Below are 24,842 nucleotides of genomic sequence, written 5' to 3' on the forward strand. Positions count from 1 at the left end.
GTTACGATTTTTGCCTTCAACAGCTGTAAATATTTAAAGAATTTAAATGGATAAAAATAGGGTATTTTATTTAGCCCAATATTTACCATTTCTGTTGCTCTTCCTTCATTCCTGAGGGTATCATTTACCTTCAGCCTGTAAGTCTCTCTTTGGTATTTATTTTAGAGCAGGTTTAATATCAAAGAATTCTCTCACTTTTTCTTAATCTGAGAATGTCTTTATTTTACCATCATTCCGGAAGGATATTTTTTTCTGAATATAGCATTCTGGGTTAAAAGCTCCTTTCTTTAAGCACTTTAAAAATGTTATTCTACTGTCTTCTGGCCTCCATGGTTTTTGGTGAGAAATACTCAGTCATATGAATCATTGTTCCCCTATATATAATGTGTTACTTATTTCTGGCTGCTTTCAAGATTTTTCCATTATACCTGGTTTTCAACAGTGTGTGATGCATCTGGACATGATTTCCTTTTAGTTTATTCCATTTGAGACTTGCCGAGCTTCTTACATCTACAAATTTATGTTTTGCCCAAATGTAAGACATTTTCAGCCGTTAATTCTTCAAATATGTATTTTTTCCTAATCCAATCTCCTTTCTCTTTCCTTTTGGTGCTACAAGAACAAGAATGTCAGACCTTTTGGTCTTATATCACAGGCCACTGAGAGTCTATTAATTTTTTTCAATCATTTTTTCTCTCTGTCCTTTAGACCAGATAATTTTTATAGATACATCTTCAAGTTCACTGACTCCTCTGCCATCTCCATTCGCTATTAAGCCCATTCAATGAATTTTGTTTTCAGATATTATAATTTTCACTTTCAAAAGTTGTATTGTATTTTTATAATAGTTTCTATTTCTTTGCCAAACACTTTTTTCTTTCCATCTTAAGGTGTTTACCTTTACCTCGTGGGCTTGGTTACAACAGCTAAAGTATTTGTCTGATAACTTCAGCATCTGGACCATCTCAGGATTAACATAATCTATTGCCTTTTCCTTTGAAAAATAATCACATTTTCCTGGTTCTTTATGTGTCAAGTAAGTTTGGATTGTATCTCGTACATTTCTAATATTACTCCGTGAAATTCTAGATTCTCCTTGTAAAACTTCTAGAGAATGTTGGTTTCGTTTTGTTTAGCAGGCCATCAACCCTGCTGTGTTGAGATCACAGGTTCTGTCTTGCCTTCTGTTTGCAGGGTTCTAGTGTCAGGTCAGTTGTGAAAACCTTTGCAGTAGTGCTTATAGGTCTGTCCTGGGTCTATGCAACTTCAGGCTGAACCCAAGATTTGTGTTGGTCCATACACAGAGCTAAGGAATCCCTCTTTTCCAGCATTTCCCCTACTCCAGGAGCCCCCAGTCCCTGGGCCATGGACCGGTACAGGTCCATGGCCTGTTAGGAACCAGGCAGCACAGCAGAAGGTGAGCTGTGGGCAAGCAAGCAAAGCTTCGTCTGTATTTACAGCCACTCCCCATCGCTCGCGTTACTGCCTGATCCCCGCCACCTGTCAGATCAGCAGAGCCATCAGATTCTTATAGGGGCACAAACCCTGTTGTGAACTGCGCATGCGAGGGATCTAGGTTGTGTGCTCCTTATGAGAATCTAATGCCTGATGATCTGTCACTGTCCCCCGTCACCCCCAGATGGAACCGTCTAGTTACAGGAAAACAAGCTCAGCACTCCCACTGATTCTACCTTATGGTGAGTTGCATAATTATTTCATTATATGTTACAATGTAATAACAATAGAAATAAAAGGGCACAATAAATGTAATGCACTTGAATCATCCTGAAACATCCCCCTACCCAGGTTCATGGACAAATTGTCTTCCATGAAACTGGTCCCTGGTGCCAAAAAGGTTGGGGACTGCTGCCCTGTTATCTAGTTCCCAGGGATCCATTTTCTCAGTCCTCTGGCCAGAAATACAGGGTTTTTCTCAGGATTTTAGGTCCACAACTAGGCTGCCCTCAGATCAAAGTTGGGAAATAGAAGGGGGAAAATGAGAAATTCAGTTCTGAACAGTTCATTCTTCAAGTTTTGACTCCTTTCCTCAGACTGCATGCTATGACTTTTCCAAGTCTTAAGAATTTTCTGCTTTTAAAAGTTTTAGTTATAATCAGTGGGAGAGAGAGAGAGAGAGAGACTTAGAGGTTAGACCCCTTCTGGATCAGGACAGGAAGCTGATCTTTTATGTAAGGTTGTTTTAAGCACTACAGATACCATTGAGGCCCCTAATATGTCCCTCCCCCATCCCCTTTTCCTCCTTCCAACTACAGCCTGAATTTAGGGTCTGTTGCTCCCATGTATTTTATGTTTTTTAAGAAGATAATATCCATGAATATGGCATAGTATCATTTTATAAGTTTTTAAGCTTTACATAAATAACTTCATGATATAAATATCTACAGCGCAATCAAAATCTGTATATTTTCTGTATCTGCTTAGAAAAAATGTATATTCTCTAACTTTTTTGGCAGGTGGAGGCTGTTGTTGTTTGAGACGAAGTCTCGCTCCGTTGCCCAGGCTGGAGTACAGTGGCACAGTCTCGGCTCACTGCAACCTCCACCTCCCAGGTTCAAGCTATTCTCATGCCTCAGCCTCCTGAGTAGCTGAGATTACAGGTGCCCACCACCACGCCCAGCTAATTTTTGTATTTTTAGTAGAGCTGGAGTTTCGCCATGTTGGCCAGGCTGGTCTGGAACTCCTGACCTCAAGTGACCTGCCTGCCTTGGCCTCCCAAAGTGCTGGAATTACAGACGTGAGCCACTGCAGTTGGCCTATTGTCTGATTGTTGAGTGTAAAATTACACATACAATTATTGTTCAAGCTTCTTATATTGTTCATATGTTCCATAATCATACTAATTTTCTGTCTTCTTGGTTTATCAATTATTATGAGAGGTATGTTAAAACCTCTCACTACAAGTATGGATTTGTCTATTTTTCCTTCTAATTTTGTAAATTTTTGCTACCTATGTTTTAAGGTGATCTTGCTAGGTACAATGGAGGTGAATGTATCTTAATGAACTGTTCCTTTTACCATAGGTAGTGACTATTTTTCTCTTTAAAGTACTTTTATACATGTATAAAAACGTCCATTTTGTCTGTTATTACTATGGCTGAACTAACTTTCTTTTGATTAGTATACCCCTGGTGTGTATTTTCGAACTTTCTGCATCACTCGTGTAAACAAGAGGCATACTAGAATACTAGATTGCATGTGCGTGTGTGTGTGTGTGTGTGTGTGTGTGTGTGTTTAACCTATTGTAACAATCTCTGTCTTTTTTTTTTTGAGATGGGGTCTCACTGTGGTGCGCAGGCTGGCCTCAAGCTCCTAGACTCAAGCAGTCCTCCCACACCATCCTCCCAAGTAGCTGGGACTTCAGGCCATGAGCCACCATGCCTACCTTCTGTCTTTTAACTGAATAATTTATTCTATTTGTGTGGATTATGATTACTCATATGTTTAGGTTTATTGCCACTGCTTTATTTTATACTTCCTACTTTGTCTTTTCTTTGTTTCTTTTCTCTTTCTCTTGGATTGTTTGAGTTTTACTGATTCCCCCTTTATCCTCTAAACTATACATATACATTTTTTTAATTCCCGCTCAAGAGTAATCAGTCTTACTGATTTTTAAGATTTAAGTCTTAAATCAATTATAAAAAATGTTTAGCCACTTTCACTTTGACTGCTGCCTCTTCCCTATTATCTATCTTTCTTTTTTTTTTTTTTTTTTTTTTTTGAGACAGAGTCTCATCTGTCGTCCAGGCTGAAGTGCAATGGCACAATCTCAATTCACTGCAACCTCCACCTCCCAGGTTCAAGTGATTCTCCTGCCTCAGCCTCCTGAGTAGCTGGGATTATAGGCTCCCACCACCACACTCAGCTAATTTTTGTATTTTTTTTTTAAGTAGAGGTGGGGTTTCACCATGTTGCCCAGGCTGATCTTGAACACTTGACCTCAAGTGATCCACCTGCCTTGGCCTCCCAAAGTGCTGGGATTACAGGCATAAGTCACCATGGTTGGCCCCATTATCCATCTTCTTACCTTCTGGAAATCCCATTATATGTATATTAGAATTTCTCATTCTGTCCTACTTGTCTCTTAATCTCTCTTTCATATTTTCCAACTCTTAATCTCTCTAAACTGCTTTCTATGAAATTTCCTCTACTGTATCTTCCAATTCCCTAATTCTCCTTCAGCTGTCTCTAATCTGTCCATTGAGTTTTTAGTTTTAATGACCATATACTTTTCATCTTTATTAATATTATTAGATTATTTTTCAAATCTGCCTCCTCCTTTTAATAGTCTTATTCTCTTTATCAATTTTCAATTCCTTTTTAAGTCTTTAATCATTTTAAATATACTTATTTTATAGTATATTTGATAGTTCTATTGTCTTAAGTTCTTGAAATATAATCCATCGGTTGCTTGGTCTGCTGACTCTTGCTCATGATAAATTGATTCCTCATATGTTTTGTAATTGGATTGTGAACTTATATTTAGTAGGACTCTGTTAGTAGCAATCTTGAACTTCCTGGATTGAGGGAATGTTCCTCTAGAGAAGATTTTTTTACTGCTTCTGACAGACATTGCAGGGATACCACTTGTATATTAATGTATAATATAGAAGTGATAACACTTCTATATTAATGTTTTATCTTAAGAATTCCCAAACCAAATGGGTTATATGCATTTTAACCTTGAACCTACATGAAGAATTTACAGTATGTTATGTACTGAATGTTTATGTCCCTCTAAAATTCACATGTTGAAGCCCTAATCCCCAATATATTGTATTTGAAAATGGGGCTTTGGGGAAGTAATTAAGGTTACATGAGGCCATGAAGGTGGGCCTTTCATGATGGGATTAATGCCCTTATAAAAGAGACACCAAGGAGCTTGCTCACTTGCTATCTCTCCTGACATTCCCACAAAGAAGATATCATGTGAACACATAGCAAGATGGTGGCCACCTAGAAGAATAACCCTCTTCTACACCAGGAAAAATGCTCACTAGGAACCAAATTGGCTGGTACCTTGATTTTGAACTTCCCAACCACCAGAACTGTGAGAAACAAATTTCTGTTATTTAAGCTACCTAGTCTATGTTATTTTGTTATGGCAGCCTGAACAGACTAATATATAGTAGCATCCAAAAAAATCACAAACCTAGATATTAACATAATGGAAGTTGTGTAAGAGCTCTACCATTCAATATTGGAAGATACAATATAATAAATATATAAACTCTCTACAGTCTGGCATATCTAGAGTTTCTGTGTAATTCTAATAAAAATCCCAGCGGGTTTATTGTGAATGTGCATGGAAATTGACAAGCTGATTCTAAATTTTATATGAAAATGTTAAGGGGCAAAAAGAACCAAGACAATCTTGAAGGAGAACAAAGTTGGAAGACTTTCCCTATTTGATATCAAGACTCATTATAAAATGAAGTAATAGTATACAATAAGATAATGTCACAAGGATAAACAAATAGACCAGTGGAACAGAATCCAGGATCCAGAAACTGACCTATAGATATATGGTCACTTGATTTACAGCAAGGGTGACAATGTAACACAATAAGAGAAATAATATTATTTTCAATAAATAGCATGGGGTCAGTTGGCTATCTAGATGTAAAAAAATTAATATCAACCTCTATATTTTTGAAAAACTATATATACAAAAAAAGAATTCAAGATGGATTGTAGTTCTAAATTTGAAAAATATAAAAATAAAGCTTCTAAAAAAATCACAGGAAAATATATGATTTTGGACAAAGCAAATATTTCTTAAGCAGGTCACACAGAGTAATAACTATAAGGAAAAAAGAGATTTGAACTTTAATAAAATCAAGGACATCTGCTTATCAAAACATCATTAAGAGAATGAAGCCAGGTGTGGTGGCTTATGCCTATAATCCAAGCACTTTGGGAGGCCAAGGTGGCTGGATCACCTGAGGTGAGGAGTTTGAGACCAGTCTGGCCAACGTGGTGAAACCCGATCTCTATTAAAAATACAAAAAATTAGCCAGGCATGGTGGTGGGCACTGGAAATCCCAGCTATTCAGGAGGCTGAAGCAGGAGAATCTCTTGAACCCAGGAGACAGAGGTTGCAGTGAGCCAAGATCTCGCCATTGCACTCCAGCCTGGGCAACAGATTGAGACTCCATCTCAAAAAAGGAAGGAAAAAGAAAAGCGTGAAAAGGCAAGCTAAAGAATAGGCGAAGATATTTGCAATATATTTATGGTCACAAGGATTTATATTTCAAATACAAATCTATAAATCAAGTATCAACTATAAATTAGTAAGAAAAGTACAGATGACCCATTAGAAAAAATGAGCAAAATACTTGAATAGACACTTCATAAAAGCAGGTATCAAATTGCCACAATAATTATGAGAAAGTACGCTCTCATTCATCATCCTAGAAATGCAAATCCAAGGCCCGGTGCAGTGGCTCACGTCTGTAATCCCAGCACTTTGGGAGGCCGAGGTGGGCAGATCACAGTCTCGATTAAGAGATGGAGATCATCCTGGCCAACATGGTGAAACCCCATCTCTACTAAAAATACAAAAATTAGCTGGGTGTGGTAGCACACACCTGTAGTCCCAGCTACTCGGGAGGCTGAGGCAGGAGAACCACTTGAACCTGGGAGGCAGAGGTTGCGGTGAACTAAGATCGTGCCACTGCACTCCAGCCTGCCAACAGAGTGAGACTCCATCTCAAGAAAGAAAGAAAGAAAGAAAGAAAGAAAGAAAGAAAGAAAGAAAGAAAGAAAGAAAGAAAGAAAGAAAGAAAGAAAGAAAGGAGGGNAAAGAAAGAAAGAAAGAAAGAAAGAAAGAAAGAAAGAAAGAAAGAAATGCAAATCCAACGAGAGTCATTAAAATAAGCCTGAGGAAAAGACAATACAAATTGTTGGGGAGGATGTGGAGCAATTAGAATGCTCCTACACTGTTGTCATTGCTGTTGGACTTTTTTTTTCTTTTTTCTTTTTTTTGATACAGGGTCTCGCTTTGTTGCCTGGGCTGGAATGCACTGGTGTGATCACAGCTCACTGCAGCCTCCATTTCCTGGACTCAAGTGATCCTTCTATCACAGCTTCCTGAGTAGTTGAAACTACAGGTGCACACCACCATGCCCAGCTAATATTTTAATTTTTTGTAGAGATGGAGTCTCACTATATTGCCCAGGCTGGTCTCAAACTCCTGGCCTCAAGCAATCCTCCTGCCTTGGCTTCCCAAAGTGTTGGAATTACAGGCATGAGCCACAGTGCCTGGCCCATATGCTGTTATTTAAAATGAACAACCACTCTGAAAATCTGTTTAGCAGTATTCTCCAAATCTGAGTTTATACATACCTAAATTCAATAATTTGTATCTTAAATATTTGTCCAACATAAATATCTTATGTTCAACAAAAACTCACATACCAGAATGTTCTAAGCAGCACTTTTCCACCAACATCCAAAAACTGAGAATCACACAAATGTCCTGGACGAACTTTCAAACCCAAGTGCCCTGGTTCCCAAAACCAGCGTATACACCCCCATCCCCAGGGAATACACCACATCAGTCATGTACTTGAAGCTCTGACTTCCAGTTTCCTCTTCATCTGGCCCCTACAGATTTGCTTTACTTTCTTATGAGCTCAGTTTTGCATGAAAGAGGCTGCATGTGACTGTTCATTCAGAATGTCAGGAGGTTTTGCAGCAGAAGTATTATGAGGTTACATAGTTCCTGATATACCTCATCATCTTTCCATGGCCCCGTCTAGCTGTGAAGATTCTTTCTGGCCCTGGTTTTGCAGACTAAAGATACTATTTTGTTGTAAAGTGGAGAGAGCAGAGAGGAAAAGAGGAGATACTTTTACTTAACACCCAAGGGTCAGGGGAGCATGGTTGGGGTAGTGTCTCTCCCCTAGTTCATCTGCTGAGAGGCTGCAGTGAACCCTGTCCACATCCCACTGGAGAACCAAAGCCCTGTCTGGCTGGAAATCAATACCCTGGCTGTCCTAAGGGCTCATCTCTGGTTCGATGAGGTTGACAACTATTTCTGGAGCCTCCCATCACTCAGCTGAGCAGCTGTCCCCCTCCCTCAGTTCTCTGGGTGGCTCTGGGCAGGGCTGGAATCCAGCTGCCAGGCACCCCTGACTGTGCTGAAAGGGTTGAGCCTGGAGAGTCCCTCTCACCTTCTGCTTTGCCCCTGGATCCTGTATAGATGCCCTCGAAGGTCACGCTTCTCTCTGATAGAGAACCCAGTTTAATCACCAGATGCTGCTTGGACTTCTTGTGTCCTAATTTTCAAATAGCCCACAAGTCCCCAGGCCACATGTTAACAGGCAGGGAAAACAGTAGCTCCTCTTGAGTGCTGCTCGTGGCCCCAGAGGCCAGGATGCCAGTTTTCTGCTGAGCACTTCTTTGTGGTTGAGTAAAAAGGCTTTCACATTTCGGGATAGAACTGAGGTTCCTTAGGATCTACTGTCATCTTCAACCTGTGACTAAAGAACAAGGGCTAGTGAACAGAGAGACGCTCAGGTCATAATAACTAAAAGAGATAACAGTGATGAAGTGTCCTACATGCCAGGCACGGTACACAGGGCTTTACATGGTTAGCTCATTTAATTCTAAAACAACCTGAAAGATGGAGATATAGACAGACATACATATGTATATATGTGTATATATACACATATATTATAAATAAATATATATTATAAATAATGTATAATTATATATTATATATAACCCCATTTGTGATTATTATAATCTTATATAATTATATATACACATTTATTATAAATAAATACATAATTATATGTTATATATATATTTTAATATATATATATAAAAAATTCCCATTTTTTTGATGAGCAACTGAGTCTGCAAGAGGTATGTGACTTGCTCCAAGTGACACAGTTAAGTGACAAAGCCAGGATCGAGCCCCAGAAAATCTGGCTCACATCCTTGACCGTGGTTCTAGATGTGATCTTCTGTCACTGATCCCAGACTCTACGTCACCTCTAGTGCATGCCAGGCACTGCCCCTGGCAGACCCTTTCCACCCTTCCTGCCTTGCTGTCTCAGTGGACCCTGCAGTGGGTGTGTCAGCGGGACAGGTTCACAGAACGCCTCCTTGGCAGGATCTCAAAGAGCCCCTCCTCATTTCCCTCTTCCACCAACGTGTCCCTCTCCCTGCCCTTGTAGCTGGGGTCTCCTGTGTGCCTGGGCCTTTCTGTCTCCTTCCTATTTACTTTGCCTGGCAACTACTATAACTATTCTTACCTGGCTCTAACCCACACAAACCTAGACCAATCCCCCTATTACCCTCTCCGCCTCCTAAAGAGTAGGGTGCCCAGCTGGACCATAACCCAGCTGCCTCGGGCCAGGGTCGAGGGGCATCCACTTGGCTCTTCCTTCACTGGGAACGCCAGACCAGGAATGGCCCCCCTTTCCTTAAGGAGGAATGGTTTCTCTGAGCGGAAATGGTACGTGTTCCGCAGGCACTAACCATCTTCAGTGGTTGTGGTTTAAAACTCAGAATAAGAAAGCCACCTTCAAAGAAGGCATGCCACACATTTCCTGTTTAGGAGCTCAGGCTAGACTAGATGAGTGGCTCACACCTGTAGTCCCAACACTGGGAAGCTGAGGCGAGTGGACGGCCTTCAGCCCAGGAGTTTGAAATCAGCCTGGGTAACACAGTAAAACCCCATCTCTACCAAAAAAAAAAAAAAAAAAAAAAAAATTAGTTGGGTGTGGTGGCACTCACCTGACTCACCTGTACTCCCAACTACTCAGGAAGCTGAGGTGGGAGGATCACTTGAGTCCAGGAGACTGAGGCTGCAGTGAGCCATGATCATACTACTGCACTATGGCCTGGGCAACAGAGTAAGACTGTGTCTCAAAAAAAAAAAAAAAAAAAAAAAAAAAAAAGAGCTCGGCCTTAATCGGGCATCAGATTTAGTTCTTGCTTAATGGCCCAGAGCAGCATAAAGCATGAAGCATGACAGAGATGTCAAAAGCAGGCCTGGCAGAGTCATCCTCCCGGGCACCTATGGGACATCCTTCACCCTGGCCAGGCCTCAAATTCAGTTCCAGGTCTTGACCACCACCAAAGCCCTGCAGTCAGCCAAAGGTTCCTGCCAGCCAGTTTTGTTCAGATATCTACTTTTTTTTCCCCCTAAACGACTCCCCAAAAATAAACAGACTGACTCTTCAGTTAAGGAGGGACATCAGTCCACTGCAAGGCCCCGATGCCAAGGGCTAATTTTAGGAAAGGAGGGAAACACATATCACAATATGTGATATGTGTGATATGTGCCCCAGACCAAACACCCCTGGGACAGGAGTGTGAACAGCGCCTAGAACCACCCTACCCTGGAGGTTCACCTCTGTGCGGCCTTTGGCCATCCATCCGGAGCCGCCCTGATTCTCCACAGGGAGAGCGGGGAATTACAGTTCCCGTCCCTGCTGGGCGGAACCAGATAACATCTTAAAGGCCCTTCCTACTGGGACTCACTCCATCCTGGTAATATCTGCCATTGAATAAACACCATGGCCAGCCATGGAGATGCGTGATCATACTCAGGCACCCCAGCAACCCAGCCAGACTGTTCTTATGAACACCCTTTTCAGAAATGGGGACAGTCACGTGCCAAGATGCCAAAGAGGGGTGGGGGAAGAGAAAGGGTTTGGGTCCAGGTCTGTCTAACTGAAAGGCTGCCTCTGGCACTTCCCCAGCTCACGAAGCCTGCTGCCTCTTGACAGGAAGTCAAAGGCACAGGCAGATGGGGCTCTGGTGGAGCCCTGCCCAGAAAATGGCCACTTCCGGAACAAAACTGCCACAGCAACAGGCCTCATCAACAGCAGCCTCCAACCGTTAACCACAGGGCCGTCTCACCTCTAGAAATCAGCTCCCTCTTGTCCACGCATCCCTACACACAAACACTAACTCCATCACCCAGGAGACCGCGGAACAAAGGCAACGAGAGAGAGGGACAGAATGGGGCATAAATAAGGTGCTGGACGGGCAGACAGGAAAGAAACACTTCAAGGCAGAGCACACCAGGATGTATTAGAAAGGAATATTTGACATGCAGGCTTTTAGATGAAGCCTACACTCCTTATGTGGGGAGTATACACAAATGAGTCTGTATTTTCAAATACGTCACATGCACCGCCTTGTAACCCAAAACAGTATTTGTGCTTCAGGGGCTGCACTGCGCTGTTTTATACACAGAATCACCTGGCACAGCTCCTGTCCCTGAGATGCAAATTACTGTTCTCATGTGGCAGGGAAGGGGTCGAGAGGAGGCGAGGGGGAGGGGAGCAAGTGTGCTCTGCAGGCCACACTCAGGCACTGACATCGCTGGGCATGATAGGCGCCGCCAGCACTGTTGCTTAGCAACCCAATACCCTTCGAGAAAATCCAGCAGCCTCACTGGCTTGCAGAAGCAGGCAGAGCTGGTTCAGCATGGCATTGGGCATGGAAAGATAATCATAGGGGTTTTTTTCCAGTTATTAATAATCATTCTTCCTGATTTCCCATATAGATCACCATACCTGAGGGGACCCAAAGTCACCCACTACACTGGGGCTGGAAAAAGCCCAGGGTTTTTCAATTGCCTCCCAATCGGCTTCGGAGAGTAGTGGAATTTTACTGGCTGGCCCCATGACGCTCCTTCCAGCCCCGGCCCTCACCACAACACAAAGGCAGAGCTCCACGGTGTGACTCACCAGCATACCTTCAGACCGTTGTTTGTCAGCCCATGTCATGAGTCATGGTTTCTTCAGCTTTCTTTTTTCTCAAGACTGAAACACTTGACATTTTAGAATAGGGTTGGGGGGAGGCTTTTCATTTTTTTTTGAGCCACTCTGTGGCTTTGTGTGCAAGTGTAGGGGAATGTGGGAAGAGGTGAGTAATGGATGCAAGAACAGGTAAACATGAGCAAGGTTCTCCATGCTGTCAGCCACCTGGGAAGCCATCAGAGCTGGAGGAAGTTGTCATTTGTGTCGTGGAGGAATGGGAATGCTCCTGGGCTATATATCTTGGGAGAGACAAGGTGCTGGACAGCTTTCCGCCCTCCATCCGTTGCATCCCAGCAGTGTCATGCTCCCTCTATTCCCACACACAAAGAGGTCGGCTTCATTTTGTGCCGCGTGATAACAGCACCACGTAAGGCTTTAAGAAAAATCCTGCAGGAGTTACAAGAAACAAAATACACTGCGATGTAAGATGAGAAAACAGAAGTGGACTTGCCACACGGAAACTGTGCTGGGCCGGACGGTTGGTTGGTGGGTCCCTGGCTTTGGATTCTGATTCTGACATAAATCGGGTGGGTGATGAGCTTCTGCTTATTTGCATGGCTCAGCACAACTTTCCTCCTCTCCATGAAGCCCTCAACCTCCAAATTTATCCACTTAGACAGCACAGTCTTTCCCCTAGAGTGTGAACCCCTCAAAGTCGGCATCATTTTATAAATCTCTTTATGGTATCAACCGAGCGCATATCAAATACATACTAGATGTTCACTCATGCTTCCCGTCTGTATGGAGAGATGGAGAAACGAAAATTAACTAACTAAATCCAATTCACGTTTTGGAATCCTTATTTGTTCCCATGCTTTACAGGATAGATTCAATATGCCCTGTCAAGTCCCAGGAAAGTAGTGAAGACGTAGGAATGGATACAACAGAAAACATTTTGAATGTTACACAATTCGAAATGCCATGATGTTATAAAGCATTCTTAGAAAAGGTAATAGTTGACCGGGCATGGTGGCTCACTCCTATAATCCCAGCACTTTGGGAGGCCGAGGTGGGGGGATCACCTGAGGTCATGAATTCGAGACCAGCCTGGCCAAAAGGGTGAAACTCCATCTCTACTAAAAATACAAAAATTCCCCGGGCGTGGTGGCAGGCACCTGTAATCCCAGCTACACGGGAGGCTGAGGCAGAAGAATTGCTTGAACCTGGGAGGTGGAGGTTGCAGTGAGCTGAGATCGCGCCACTGTACTCCAGCCTAGGTGACAGAGTGAAACTCTGTCTCAAAAAATTTAAAAAGAAAGAAAAGGTAATAACTATCAGAAGCCTCCCCACAGTCAGGGATGAGGACCAATTCTATACATAGGTAAATTAGGGAAGGGGAAAGTTAGAACTAATACAAAATACTTCCCCTGTCAGATTGAGGTAGTGTCTGAAATTTCCACAATATTTGCTTCTTTAGATTAAGATATTGAAGACCCATGTCAAAATATAAATGTTCCCTAGCCACAGCAATGTATTAATCCATTATTAACCTCAAGTGCATTTGCTGAATTTATTAAATCCGCTCCCAGAGTGTAAGAGACCTAGGGATTGAGACTTGAAGCACGTAATTATGTTTTTGCTTTTTATTATGGAAATGTCCAAACGTGTACAAAACTTGAAGTAATAGTATAATCAAGCCCTATGTGCTCATCAGCTAGCTTCAACAATTATCATCCTATCACCAACCCTGTCTTATCTACTTCCCCCCAAAACACACACACTGGATTATTTTGAAACAAATCCAAAACTTCACAGCATTTCATTCATACATATTGCAGTATATAACTCTAAAATATAAAGACTGACTTTTTTTTTTTGGAGACAGGACTCACTGTATTGTTCAGGCTGGTCTCAAAGTCCTGATCTCAAGCAATCCTCCCATGTAGCTGGAATTACAGTCCTGAGCCACCGCACCAAGCTAAAAACATCAGGACTTTTAAAAAACATAACCACAATACCAGTATCACACCTGAAAAAAAAAAAGTTTCTTTTTTTTTTCTTTATTTTTATTTTTTTTTTTTTTTTCGAGACAGAGTCTCGCTCTGTTGCCCAGGCTAGAGTGCAATGGCACGATCTTGGCTCACTGCAACCTCCACCTCCTGGGTTCCAGCAATTCTCCTGCCTCAGCCTCCCAAATAGCTGGAACTACAGGCATGTGCCAACGTGCCCAGCTAATTTTTGTTATTTTTAGTAGAGACGGGATTTCACCCTGTTGGCCAGGCTGGTCTCAAACTCCCGACCTCAGGCGATCCAAAGTGCTGGGATTACAGGCGTGAGCCACCACACCCGGCCAACAGTTTCTTAATATCAGCAAATATCTGGTCAGTAGTCAATATTCAAATATCCTTGTTAAAACAGTTCAGGGGTTGTTTTTAAATTAATGAATTTGAATTATTAGAGCAGTTTTAGGTTCACAGCAAAATTGAGCAGAAAGTACTCTTCCCATATGCCCCCTGCACCCAGACACGCACCACCTCCCCCACCACCAGAGGACAACCTTTGTCACAATCAATGAACCTACACTGACACATCATTATCACCCAGCGTCTGTAGTTTACATTGGAGTTCATTCTTGGTGTTGTATACCCTATGGTTTGGACAAATGTATCATGATATGGATCCACCATTACAGAACCATACAGAATAGTTTGATGACCCCCCAAATTCTCCATGCTCTGCCTGTTGATCTTGCCCTCCCTCCAACCCCTGTCAACCACTGATCTCCATCGTTTTGCCTTTTCCAAAATGCCATATAGTTGGAATCATACATAACCTTTTCAGACTGATTTCTTTCACTTTGTAATCAGCATTTACATTTCCTTCATGTCTTTTCATGGCTTGACAGTTCATTTCCTTTTAGTACTGAATAATATTCCACTGTCTGGATGTACCACAGTGTGTTTATCCATTCGCCTACTGGAGGACATCTTTGTTGCTTCCAAGTTTTGACAACTATGAGTAAAGCAGTTATAAAATCTTGTGTAGGTTTCTGTGTGGATATGTTTTCAACTCATTTGGGTAAATACCAAGGAGTATAATTGCTGGATCATGTGGTAAGAGTATGTTAGTTTTGTAAGAAACTGCCAAAGTGTCTTCCAAAGTGTCTGTATCATTTTGCATTCTCAGCAGCAAAGAATGAGAGTTCTTGTTCCACTTCCTCGTCAGCATTTGGTGTTGTCAGTGTTTGAATTTTGGCCTTTGTGATAGGTATGTAGCTGTATCTTTTGTCATTTTTATTTGCAATTCCCTAACAATAAATGATGTTGAACATCTTTTCATATGCTTATTTGCTATCCGTGTATCTTCTTTGGTGAGGTGTCTGTTCAAATCTTTTGCCCATTTTTAAATTGAACTGCTCGTTTTCACTTTTTCTCTTTTTTTTTTCCTGAGACAGGGTCTTGTTCTATTGCCCAGGCTGGAGTGCAGTGGTGTGATGTCAGCTCATTGCAGTCTCCACCTCCTGGGCTCAAACAATTCTCCCACCTCAGCCTCCTGAGTAGCTGGGACTACAGGTGCACACCACCATGATTTGGAGTTTTTTTGTTTGTTTGTTTATTTGTTTGGTAGAGATAGGGTTTCGCCACATTGCCTAGGCTGGTCTCAAATGCCTGGACTCAAGTGATCCACCTGCCTCGGCCTCCCAATGTGATGGGATTACAGGTGTAAGCCACTGCACCTGGCCTGGACTGTTCCTTTTCTTATTGTTGAGTTTTAACAGTACAGTTCTGAGGTTAAAGTGGTCAGATTCAGAACATGGCCAGAGCTGGTCCTAAGAGTATGCCCAAGGAAAGACAGGATGCGAATTTCACCTGTTTCACTGTTTTGCTTTCTGTTTCACAGTTGTTGAGAGCAGTCCATGCATGAGGTAGGACATAGATGTGGAATTCAAAACATGAATTTATCTTCCTATCAGCCAATGACGCACAACAGCTTCCCCTAGTTGTTATAGAATAACAAAGAGCTGGGTTTTCTTAACCTGGCAGTAGCAGGACTTGATTATTTAATCCCATTGTCAGCTCTACCTGATCATGGATAAGCTAGATATCCTTGTCTGAGCCTCAGTTTCCTTGTAAAATGGAGGTAATAAAAGGACCTACCTCATACAGCTCTTAAGAGAATTAAAGAGGATAATGAATGTAAAGCACTTAGGAAAGCTCTTGGCACGGTACACTCATAATGAAAAGGAACTATTGTATTGTTAGTTCCCAGTCTCCCTGGAAACCAAAGCTGTGGGCAAGCTGATGCTTGATGAAGATCCTAATGGCCAATCATTGCCTCTCCTCTGTTTGACAAAACACTGAATTCGAAATGTTTCAAGCTAGTGTTCTCAATAAGTTTCAGACCACCTGCGTTCAAATCATAGCAAGCAATGATTTAAAATGTGGATCACTGGCTGGGGGTGGTGGCTCATGCCTGTAATCCCAGCACTTTGGGAGGCCAAGGCAGGTGGATCGTTTGAGGTCAGGAGTTCAAGACCAGCTTGGCCAACATGGTGAGACCAAGTCTTTACTAAAAATACAAAAATTAGCCAGGCATGGTGGCGCACACCTATAATCCCAGCTACTCCAGAGGCTGAGGCAGGAGAATTGCTTGAACCCAGGAGGCGGAGATTACAGTGAGCCAAAATCATGCCACTGCACTCCAGCTTAGGCAACTCCATCTTAAAAAAAAAAAAAAAAATGTGGATTACTAAGACCTGGGCAATTCTTACGAACACTGACATTTGAAAACTTTGGCCTTAAGCTTGCCTTACGGGTTGTGGAATGCCTTACTCAACCAGAGAGAAACTGTGGTGCCCGAAAGTGTAGCAGAGGGGGCCCGGAACCTGGGATCATGAGGCTAGCAGTGGACCGCGGCCACTTGTGGAATGGAATTAATGAGAACTCCCTCATGGGGCCACAGCTAAATATATTCCATTAATTGATTAATGTACAATGTCACTTGTGTTATTATTCCAATTCCAAGAACCTAAATATAGAATTCCTACTTGGTGCTTCCAAAAGAAGACCATGTGGCCTAGTGATTTCCATAACAAAGGACATCGCTCATGAGCGTCTCATCCATTCATTCATTACCAAATATTTGTTGAGTGTCTATTCTTTGCCAGGCGCCATGCTGGCAAGAAAACAGGGAACAAAGTAGCCACATCCCCTACCCTCTTGAGTAGAGGGCTCTGAAATATCCACAAAGAAGGGATGGGAGGAATTTAAAACAAAGCTTACAAAATCCAAAAACTAGAAAAGGACCTTCATGGGTACAAGCTCCAATTCCTTCAATAGAACTGGTGAGGAGACACAGAGAAGGAGATGAAGCAACTCCATGCCCAACTCAAGTCGGCAGCTAGGAAGGCACCTGCCCCTTAGTTCTCAGAACTCTTTTTACCCTGTTTGTTTTGCAAAGAAGCAAAACAAATAGGGAGTTGCTTTTTCTCTGTGTCATTGGAATGTTCTCTCGAGTTGACAGCAGCAAAATTGTTCCCACTTAATGCAGTCCTATTACATTTTCATTTTTATCTTTATTTAACAGCATGATATAAAACAGTATACAGAGTGGAATCTCATTTTTGTAAAAAAAATATATATGTGGTGTTTGTGTGTACATAGAAAAATGGCTGTATCAATGAAAGATTATCAATAGGCAGCCCCTAGGAGCTAGGATTATGGGAGCTTTCAATTTTCTTATCTTCTTGGAACTTTCTCAGAATTTTCTAAATCTCCAGTGAACAGGAATTGCAGCACTTCTGTAAGAAATTAAAAGGTTGTTTCAAAAATCATGTTTGTTTTTTTTATTTTGAAGTCAGTGTGTTTTGCCTTTTTGACACTAAATCCAGTCTCATAAGAGGTTTCAAGAATCTTCTTATCCAGATTACATCCAAAAGTTAAACTCAGGAGAGACGCGGCACAAAATAGTGACCTGTTGCCAGAACTCCTCTAAGATACAGTATTTTTTGTGGGGGACGGAGCCTCACTCTGTCACCAGGCTGGAGTGCTGTGGCGTGATCTCGGCTCACTGCAACCTCCGACTACCTGGTTCAAGCGATTCACCTGCCTCAGCCTCCAGAGTAGCTGGAATTACAGGCACGCACCACCACACCCGGCTAATTTTGTGTGTGTGTGTGTGTGTGTGTGTGTGTGTGTGTGTGTGTGTGTGTTTAGTAGAGACGGGGTTTCACCATATTGGCCAGGATTGTCTCTATCTCTTGACCTTGTGATCCGCCCGCCTTGGCCTCCCAAAGTGGTGGGATTGTGGGCGTGAGCCAGCGCGCCCGGCCTCCTCCAAGATATTCTTAGGTGTATCCAGGTGAAGACTAGCTGTGGTTGGGAATGGAATCAACTAATCTACAAATATTTCCAGACCCCTAACAAATACAAGCAATTGCATTGTGCCCTGTGTCAGGAGGTCAAAGGCATGATCCTGGTCTCCAATAAACTTGCAATTTGACTGAGCCACAAAGACATAAACATATACAAAGTAGATTAACAACATGTGCCCAGGAGCGTGATATCGAGACACACGCCGTGTGCTGGAGTGGCAAAGGGAGTTTGTTTAGGAAGCCATGAGAGCCAAGAAGTGGACAGAAGGTGAAGGAGGCTCCCAGGGTCTGAGCCTGAAGGCAGTGGGGAGCCACTGCGGGTTTTTTCAGCAGGGCAGTGACGTGATAAGATCTGTATTTCGGGAAGATTAGGTCAGCGGAATGTACAATCCTACTGGAGCAGGAAGAGACTAAAGAGAGAGAGGAAAACAATTGTAATAAAGGCCCAGTGGAAAGAACACTGGGTGTCAGGTCCAGCTCAGACACCAGGCAGGCCACTCTGAACATGCCACTTCTTCTGCCTGGCACCAGCTGCCCCCCCTGACAAGTGAGAGAGTTAGGCTAGAATCTTTAAGGTCCTTGTCAGCTGCTAAAATTCTTTAGTTCCATGATACAGGTAGGAATGCTAAAGGCCCGAACCAGTGTGCTGACAATGATGAGGGCAGAAAGGATTTTATTCCAGCAAATGCCTCACGGAGGGAGCTGCTAAATCATCTTCAACACAGACACCCACACAATGAAGTCATGTTTTTTTCTTTTACTCTTATTTTAACCCCATGGGAGGCTTTGCAGCACCTTCTTTTTGCTGTTTTTTAAATTGAGATGTAGTTTACACACTATAAAATTTATCCTCTGAAAGTATACAATTTAGTGTTTTTAGTATAGTCACAAAGTTGTGCCACCATCACCTTTAATTCCAGAATATTCATCACCCCAAAAAGAAATCAACTAACTAAGGCTAGTGCCTTACCCATTAGCAGTCACTTCCCTTTTCCCTCCCCTAGACCCTGGCAACCACTCATCTGCTTTCTGTCTCTATGGGTTTGTCTATTTGCTGACATGCCATATAATTGGAATCATACAAGTAGACTTTTGTGTCATCTGACTTCTGTTACTCAACATCACTTTTCTTTTCTTTTCTTTTCTTTTTTTTTTTTTTTTGAGTCATAGTTTTGCTCTTGTCACCCAGGCTGGAGTGCCATGTCAAGATCTTGGCTCACTGTAACCTCCACCTCCTGGGTTCCAGTGATTCTCCTGCCTCAGTCTCCTAAAGGAGCTGGGATCACAGGCATGTTGGCCAGGCTGGTCTTGAACTCCTGACCTCAGGTGATCCACCCACCTTGGCCTCCCAAAGTACTGGGATTACAGGCCAGCATCATCTTTTCAAGGTGGTAGCATGTGTCAGTACTTCATTCCTTTTTATGGCTGCATAATATTCCATTGTATGGATATACCACCTGTTGTTTACTCACACATCCCTTGATAAACGTGTGAGTGGTTTCCACTTTTTTTCCAGTGCAGTGAATCTTATTATCTGGTTTACCAGTAGAAAGCTGTCACATGAGCTTCCATTATTTGAACTGTTTAAAAAGTGGAACTTGGGGGTGAAGGGGAGTGTGGTCACTTCTGGACAGAACAATCCCATCTTCATCTGCATTAATATTCATTCTGGTAAGTCTTACCAGAGATACCACTGGGGTAACTGAAACATTTGTACCTCCAAAAGAGCGTGTGACTTTAAGTGAAAATTGTTGAGCACCAAAGGCCATTCCATGGATTTTAAAATGCCACGGGATTAGGGGTAATCTTTAGCTTTTATGTTCTGCCAGCGAGAGGGCATTGAGTTTGTAGATTCCCAGGCATGACAGAAGCCAAGTCTCAGCTTCCGTGGGACTCACTTTTCATTCTGTAAACAACATACTCAGGCCTGCACATATCAGAGTTTCAGCTTTACTTCTTTTCCCACAGTCCAAGCTGTTAATTTCCTCACTGTATTTTTATGAGTTATAAAAACATGAAATATCACAGAACTGTGATTACAACATGACTCTAGATGTCCTTGTCTTTTCCTAAATCAAACTAAGTTAAGAATCAGGCCAACAAAACAATTATCCAGTTGACATGAGACCTCTGAGTTCAGACTTTTCTAAATGGAAGAGGAGGGGGGGAAAATCCAACTCAGCTGTATGTTGTCTTCTTCTAGATGTTTAACTTTTTTTTTTTTTTTTTTGAGACAGAGTCGTGCTCTGTCACCCAGGCCGGAGTGCAGTGGTGTGATCTCGGCTCACTGCAAACTCCACCCCCCGGGTTCAAGCAATTCTCCTGCCTTAGCCTCCTGAGTAACTGGGATTACAGGTGCAAGCCACCATGCCTGGCTAATTTTTGTATTTTTAGTACAGACAGGGTTTCACTATGTTGGCCAGGCTGGTCTCGAACTCCTGACCTCAGGTGATCCACCCACCTTGGCCTCCCAAAGTGCTGGGATTACAGGCGTGAGCCACCGCGCCTGGCCTATAATTTTAAAATTATCATATATGCCAGCAAAAAGAGTAGAGAGTCTTAATTGAAAGCTTTATCACACACACAAAAAAATTACTAAGTACCTACTATGTGCCAGAAACAGTAATGAGTTCCATGGTCTCTTGTGATGTAATTGAAAAGATTTAACCATTAAAACCATCAGAATTTGCCAGGGACTGTGGGGAAGAGGGAATGGAAAGTGGCCGTTAATGGGTATGAAGTTTCTTTGGGGCTGCAGACAATGTTCCAGAACTAATGGTGACGGTTGTACAATCTTGTGAATATACTGAAAACCACTGAAATGTACGCTTTAAAAGGGCACAGAAATTTTATGGTATGTAGCATACCATAAAATTGAAAATAATTTGGAATAATTTGAAAAGTGAAATAATAATGACGCATCACAGTATCGTTAAAAGTAAAACTTCAGCCAAATTAAATCTAAACGAGTTTAATTGAGCAATGAACAATGCACAAATCGGGCAGCCCCCAGGATCACGGCCAATTCAGAGAGACTCCAGGGATGACTCGGGTCTGAACAAATTTATAGACAGAAAAAAAAAAAGGAAGTGATGTACAGAAATCGGAGGTGAGATTCCAAAACAGCTGGATCGGTTACAGCACCGCGTTTGCCTTATTTGAACACAGTGTGAACACTCAGCAGTGTATGTATGAGTGATTGAAGTAAGGCTGCTGGGATTGGCCAAGACTCAGCAATTGTTACAGCTGCATACTCCTAAATTAGGGTTTCAATCTCGTCATACTCCTAAATTAGGGTTTCAATCTGTTTCAAAGTTAGGTTGCAGTTTGACCACAAGGACTCAAATATGGAAGTAGGAAGTCCGGGGCCAGGCACGGTGGCTCATGCCTGTAATCCCAGCACTTTGGGAGGGCGAGGTGGGCAGTTCACTTGAAGTCAGGAGTTTGTGACCAGCCTGGCCAACATGGTGAAAGCCCGTCTCTACTAAAAATATAAAAATTCAAAAAATCAGCTGAGCGTGGTGGTGGGCGCCTATAATCCCAGCTACTCAGGAGGCTGAGGCAGGAGAATCTCTTGAACCCAGGAGGCGAAGGCTGCAGTGAGCCAAGATCGTGCCTCTGCACTCCAGCCTGAGCGACAAAGCTAGACTTCATCTCAAAAAAAAAAAAAAAAAAAAAAAAAAAAAAAAAAAAAAAAAAACGAAGTAAGAAGTCCTTTTCAGGCCATATCCATATTTAGTTTGCTTTAGCAGTATTTTTTAAAGAGTTAAAAAACATGCCTGGGGGTGAGGTAGAGGAGAAATTCTCTTTCAAAACAGTTTTGCTACTGAGCAAAAACTAGAGTCAATTTCCCTGTCCTGTCACCACTACCCAGATTGGCTGCAGCCCTCCCCTAGCTGTTCCCACTGTAGGCCTTTGGCATCCCCAAACCCCCGGCTTTCTCTGGTTCAATGGACACCCCAGTCCACACACTGCAGTGGAAACCGTCTTAACTGCTTTGCCCCCAAGGATGTATGTTTCGAGAGAACGCTGCCTGGCTTACAACGTGGTTTGGAAATACGCTGCTGGCTGTGTTTTATGCGTTTTATCAAGTGTTTTTAACTTTGTACTAGCTGGAACCATGAAGGGCACAGTTTTAGAAGGTTGAAGTTAAATAATAATTTCACACCAGAAAATGTTCAGCAGGAGCCACCAAGCAGCAAGCTGCCGGGCAATGGTCAATATTCTTGAACCCCGGAGGCAGCCGCACAGCCAGAGTTTGCACAGTGGCCACTGGTAGTTTGGGGTTGGGTAATATAGCAGTTAAGCCTAGGGTCTTTGGAGGCAAGCTAACTGATTGGCCGTATAGTCTTGGGCAAGATCATTCACCTCTCTAAACCTCAGTTTAGCCGGGCGCGGTGGCTCAAGCCTGTAATCCCAGCACTTTGGGAGGCCGAGACGGGTGGATCACGAGGTCAGGAGATCGAGACCATCCTGGCTAACACAATTAAACCCCGTCTCTACTAAAAATACAAAAAAATTAGCCGGGCGTGGTGGCGGCGCCTGTAGTCCCAGCTACTTGGGAGGCTGAGGCAGGAGAATGGCGGGAACCCGGGAGGCGGAGCTTGCAGTGAGCCGAGATCGCGCCACTGCACTCCAGCCTGGGCGACAGAGCGAGACTCTGCCTCAAAAAAACAAAAAATAAATAAATAAATAAATAAACCTCAGTTTCCTCATCTGTAAAATGGGGATGATTTTATCTATAGGTATCCTATAGGTTTTGGGAGGAGTGCATGAGTAAATGAGCATGAAGAGCTTAGGCAGTGCTAAGTAGACGCTGCTGTTAGAATTATTATGACTTCCTGAGCTGTTGTTTTCTTACTGTCCTTAAGAAAGGAAGGAAGGTGTTTGCCACATCTAACAACCTTCAAGGATGCTGGCAACTTCCTCGCTGGGTCTATTTTGATTGTCATCACACTCAGACATGTCACATTCTAAACTAAGACATTTCAGCTAAGGGGCATGGGTCCAGGGACATTCTGAGGGAACTTAGTTGAGATTCCAGGGTGAAACCAATAAACCAGGTCTTCACATTCTGCTACTGTTCATTGACTTTAGGCTTTAAGCAATCTAAGCCCCATTTTCAGGTTCTCAGAGACCCGTGCCAGATAGCTCAGAATCACATGGCCCCACCCAGGACTACTTCACTGAGCCTCTTGGGAGAGAATCTGCATTTCGACAGGCTCCTCGTTGCCTCTTCTGTGAGCTGGAGAGTGAGAACTGCAGCACTTGGGACAAACACAGTGGCTCACGCCCGTAATCCCAGAACTTTGGGAAGTTGAAGTGGGAGAATTCTTTGAGCCCAGGAGCTCAAGACCAGCCTGGACAACATGGCAAGACCCCAACTCTGCAAGAAATTAAAAAATTAACTGGATGTGGTGGTGCACGCCTATGGTCCCAGATACTCGGAAGGTTGAGGTGGGAGGATTACTTGAGTCTGGAGGTTGAGGCTGCAGTAAGCTGTGATCGCACCACTGTACTCCAGCCTGGGTGACAGAGCAGACCCTGCCTGACTCAAAAAAAAAAAAAAAAAAAAGTGGCGGGGAGCAAAAAGAACTGCAGCACTTGGACTTGAGAAACTGACCTCTACAGCCCAAGGGCATAAAACTAAGTGCCAGGCTCATGACAAGCGCTGAAGTCTCTTTTTTCTTTATGAATAGAAGAAAAAAAAAAAAAAAAAAGACTAAATAAAATTGAAAAATAAACTTTCAAAGGCTAACCAAAAATCATGAATGAATAAATGAAGGAGCCACACGTATCTCGTTTCTTCTTTGCGGCTCCTCACCGTATTGTCCCTGAAGGGGAAAGCATTAATATTTATTGAGGAGATTCTTCCTCAGTACAAAAGTAACGTGAGATTGATGCTTACAACTCTGAAAACACAGAGAAACACTAAAGAAAAGACAAACAGGCTGGGTGTGGTGGCTCACGCCTGTAATCCCAGCACTTTGGAGGCCGAAGCAGGCGGATCACTTAAGGTCAGGAGTTCGAGACTAACCTGACCAACATGGTGAAATCCCGTCTTTACCTAAGATACAAAAATTATCTGGGTGTGGCAGCAGGCACCTGTAATCCCAGTTACTTGGGAGGCTGAGGCAGGAGAATCCCTTGAACCGGGAGGTAGAGGTTGCAGTGAGTCAAGATCGTGCCACTGCACTCTAGCCTGGGCGACAGACCGAGACTCCTCTGAAAAGAAAAGAAAAGAAAAGAAAAGAGAAAAGGAAAGAAGAGAAAAGAAAAAGAAAAAAAGAAAAGAAAAGTGTGAAATGAGGGGGATCATATATAATTATTAGCTCCAGGGACACTTTAGAATAATGTGTTTAAAACTGTTTTGTCTGGAGACTTAATGTATAGCATGGTGACTATAGTTAATAACAATGTATAATACACTTGAAATTTGCTATCAGAAAAGATCTTAAGTATTCTCACCATACACACACATCCAAAAGTAACTATGGGAGGTTATGAATATGTTCATTAACTTGATTGTGGTAAGCATCTTGCAATGTTTACGTATATCAAGTCATTACATTCTGTACCTTAAATATATTCAATTTTACTTGTCATTTATGTCTCAATAAAGCAGAGGGCAATATAAATTTTTTTTTAATTTAGCATGCAAAAATTTTTTTAAAACAGTTTCAAAACTGAGTCCACAGTGTTGATTTTACTTGTACAAA

The 24,842-nt window shown here is 42.6% G+C and overlaps 1 long non-coding RNA gene across 1 annotated transcript in view; it reads right to left on the minus strand.

The window, feature by feature from the left end:
- Positions 1 to 24,842, minus strand: part of LOC112621142 — a 37,947-nt gene that overhangs the window by 9,449 nt on the left and 3,656 nt on the right. The window contains exon 2 of the long non-coding RNA XR_003118671.1: positions 13,643 to 13,728. This is a non-coding gene — a long non-coding RNA (uncharacterized LOC112621142). The remainder of the gene's footprint in view (positions 1 to 13,642; positions 13,729 to 24,842) is intronic.

The sequence above is a fragment of the Theropithecus gelada genome, chromosome 3, assembly GCF_003255815.1.
Source record: "Theropithecus gelada isolate Dixy chromosome 3, Tgel_1.0, whole genome shotgun sequence".
Classification (NCBI taxonomy): domain Eukaryota; kingdom Metazoa; phylum Chordata; class Mammalia; order Primates; family Cercopithecidae; genus Theropithecus; species Theropithecus gelada.